Here is a 3,539-nt window from a genome sequence, read left to right as displayed (position 1 = left end):
CCAAGGGACCTTATGGACTTGTAGCTTGAAGCTCTAACAGTACGTGAATAGCTGACTACACTCTTTAATCACATTATCCACCATCCATTAATTGCCGAGTACTCCACTAAAGACCGATAGTTGCACTCTTCACACTATAGATATACTTATGTGTCCATTGGATATAATCAATGAATAGTACGATGACCCTTCACAAATTGCTCGTAAGTACAGCTAGGCCAAATTACCGTTCTGTCCCTGTAATTACATCTAACTTCTTAAGTACCACTGGTCCCTCTAATGAACAATAGATCATAGTCCCACTATGAATGAAGCCCTCTCGTGCCAAGAGAGGGTGTGGCGCCACATTGTGCAAGACCCGAAATCAGCCCTTAAGGGAGCAATTTATGTACTTACCCCTACTTCGGGGAAGGAGTGAATTCCATCTTGTGTAGTTGAGTTCCCAGCTCCCTAATCAGACAAATCCCCAAAATGGTAGGCTTATTGAATCAGCGATCTGGCCACTCTCACCCATGCAAATCAAATGATCATCCTCATAGGCAACAGTTCATAACTCACTCAGGATTAAGGTCATGTTACCTATAGTCATCTTAGTGAAATGAAAGTCTCAATTATGAACGGTGTTAGATAACGAGACTAAACATTTCGTGGTCCAGTCTTATACAAACTCATTTGTATAGAATATCCTCGCTCGCATGTCTAATACATGAATGATTAGGATCAAATCATTTATAGCACTTTACAACATTCATAACACCTACAAAGTAGGCCATACTCGTAGTGTTACCATGATAAGCTATCCAGCTTTATCCATATACTACAGATTATTTAAGTTATCACTTAAACACGATCCACTTGTATGTCTTCACATACATGTTTAAGTCACAACGATAACCATGGATCTTAGTATATTGGTTTGTGGTTAATGCAACTAAAATATCATATATTTCATACACTGAAGTGAACAAAATATCATATATTATTAATCAAAGAATTTTGTTCATACAAGAGTTTACAAGCTACAGGACCCTACGAGATTTAGGGCATCAACTCCAATAGAACAAACATGGTTAGTGGCCTCAAAGTCAATAATCCAGGCAAAATCATCATTCTCCACTAAACAAGTCTCTAAAACAAGCAAATCATATTTACCTTGTTTGGCCTTCTTATTCTCTGCCAAATATATGGGGTAGCTCCTCTTCCAATGCTCGTCCTGGTTGCAATGGAAACATTTTCCCTTGTCAATCCTCACTGGTTGTTTACCCCTTGGAGCAGTAGCTTGTGGGTTAGCAGGTGCCTTCCCATTACCACCCTTCTTCTTCTTCCACTTTCTGGTGTCAGAGGAAGAAGGTGCAGACTTATTTCTAGAGGTTAAACCTTTGTGGAACTTTTTAAATGATAAAGCAATATTTGCTTCACCTTTCTTCTCCTTGCTTTTCAACAAGGATTGAAAAGTCTACAACTCATCGAGTAGAGTTGTAAGGTTGTAGTCAATTCTGTTCAGGACAACATTGCTACGGAAATAAAGGAAGCTATCTGGTAATGATTCTAGAATTATGCTATCTTGACTGACCTTATCGATGCTAGACCCGTTCATCTCAGCCACATTGAAGTGGATCATCATATTGAGAACATGTTCCCAAACAGATGACCCCTCTTGCATCTATGAGTTGAAGATGTATTTGAGAGTGTCGTGCCTACTGAGCAGACGATTGTCCGAACATTCCCCTCAGGGACTCTATGATCTTGCGTGCAATGACCATGGGCTCATGCTTCTTGGCCAAAACTTCGTTAAGGTTGGCAAAGATGTATGCTTAAGCCTTCTCATTCGCCCTTGTCCATCGCTTGTATGCCTCCCGAACATTTTGAGGAGCAATAGGAGCTGGAACAGGAGGACATTCCTCTGTGAGGACGAATCTGAGATCATCGATGATTAAAGTCGTGTTTATTGTATTTTCTCAACTAGTATAGTTCTCGCCAGTTAGTTTATCGGCAACAAGCAAACTTAAGGACGCGGTAGCCATAATTAAATTGCTGAAAAATAACTTAATAAGTCTAATTGTATTAAACCAATTTTATAAAACCAATCAAGTTTTAGCAAAATAGTCTAGTGTACCCTAAGTAACATCTATTTTGCAAACCTATTCTTTGGTGTGATAACTTGGTGTTGTGGCTACAAATCCCGTTTTTCACACTCAAACGAAGCACATAGTGATATTCACTTTGTCCATGATATGGTTTTAAAACGGTATCTTGATGTTCGATATGTTCCTTCGGAGGAGCAGTTGACGATTTCCTTACAAAGCTCTTGCCTCATCATCAATTTAACTATCTTCGTTCCAAACTTGGGCTCGTTGCATCTCCCCCATGTTTGAGGGGGGATATTGGTGACCTGTGACTCAGTAGTGTATAGCTGGCAGCCTCTGTAAATATCTTAAGAATGTTCGAGACCTTGATTAGCTAAAAGTCTGTTATCATTCCTCCAATCCCTTGTAAACACGTAGCCCTAAGTTTTTGCTCTTTGTATTTTTCCATTCGTTGGTAATTGTACATAAACTCTGTATAGAGACCTCTTCAATGTAATAGAGAGGAAACATATACTGCATACTAGAGACAAGAGTATTCAATACTCCTACTTGTCCGGATTTCCTTTTCTCTATTTTCTTTAAACTTCTCTGAAAAAATTATGATTTGTGGTGAAGAAAACTGTGGGAAGAAACTCCAGTACTGTGTGTGTGTATATATATATATGGCATTCTTCTTTGTAATCTTCTTCTCTTCCACATATATGTTAGGTTTTATTTATGGATTAGTTATGGAATATTTGATATATTTTAGGGATTAGAAAACATCTACCATGTTCTCATTTTATAAAGTTTCCTCTATTTTTAATTTTCTTCTACTTCCATCTGTTCCTTCCACCGATCTCTATTGGGAACATTTTTCTATAAATTTTTACTGCTACTAAGAAAGGAAAAAAAAAAAAGCATTTGCAATAGCTGTTCCTATATTTTTTATATATAGATTTCTTTACTTTGTTTTATAACTATTTATGTACATTAAACAAATGCCATTATCTACTGCTAATAAATGTTTTGAAACCAAAAAAGAAAGAAAAAAAAAAAAAAAAAAAAAAGGTTAAGTTTCACTGTTGATAGTCAATTTGAAACAAAAAGTACAGATATAGATATCCTATGTTACTAGTACGTATATGTTGAATATACTGTTTTTTATTGTCGTGCAATCTTATTGGTGTAAATGTGTAATCTTTGTGAGTAATAGTTATTTGTCATGATCTGTTGTTTATATTCAATGTACATCGGAAGTCATGTTACCCATTGAAAGTATAGAGCATCAAAGTTATATGTTTGAGTTCAAGTGTACTTAAAAAAAACTACTTAAGGTAGAAAAAATTGTAAAAGAAGCGATGAAGTTGTATAACTGCAAATTCAACTATTAAATATGTTGTCGTTACTACAATTTATAAATTTCATTTTTGTGTATTGTGCATTAATTGTATGTGGTGTTTATGAAGTGTT

This window comes from Benincasa hispida, unplaced genomic scaffold (genome assembly GCF_027475165.1).
Source record: "Benincasa hispida cultivar pf3 unplaced genomic scaffold, pf3_genome.v1.1 HicScf1089, whole genome shotgun sequence".
Classification (NCBI taxonomy): domain Eukaryota; kingdom Viridiplantae; phylum Streptophyta; class Magnoliopsida; order Cucurbitales; family Cucurbitaceae; genus Benincasa; species Benincasa hispida.
The sequence above is the reverse complement of the archived record's forward strand: the minus strand, read 5'-3'. Positions refer to the sequence as shown.